This window comes from Etheostoma spectabile, chromosome 5, assembly GCF_008692095.1.
Source record: "Etheostoma spectabile isolate EspeVRDwgs_2016 chromosome 5, UIUC_Espe_1.0, whole genome shotgun sequence".
NCBI classification, from domain to species: domain Eukaryota; kingdom Metazoa; phylum Chordata; class Actinopteri; order Perciformes; family Percidae; genus Etheostoma; species Etheostoma spectabile.
Window position 1 is genome coordinate 14,801,824 of NC_045737.1, and position 255 is coordinate 14,802,078.

A 255-nucleotide genomic window follows, 5' to 3' on the forward strand; every position below is an offset into this window, starting at 1 on the left:
GAAATATGTTAAGTCCATATGTGTTTGTGTTATGTGTTGAACGTGAAAATTAACTGCTACAGTCGCTGAAAAGAAATAAGTGGAGAAATCAGGCTAATTACAAAAGCTGGTCAGTCTGTCGTCATGTTGCCTGAGCTCATTACTATTCATGAGCTTGCCCAGTTGCACTGGGTAAAGGATACTGAAAGCCAGGCTGTCATTCGCTAGCTGTTAGCCAATCAGAGTAAAGCAGCTTAGCTTGTTGAATATTAATGA

General features: G+C 40.0%; 1 protein-coding gene across 8 annotated transcripts in view; it reads right to left on the reverse strand.

Annotated features, from left to right (window-relative positions):
• wdfy3 (WD repeat and FYVE domain containing 3) overlaps positions 1–255 on the reverse strand; it is a gene marked incomplete at its 3' end in the record, with an annotated part of 112,883 nt that overhangs the window by 9,526 nt on the left and 103,102 nt on the right.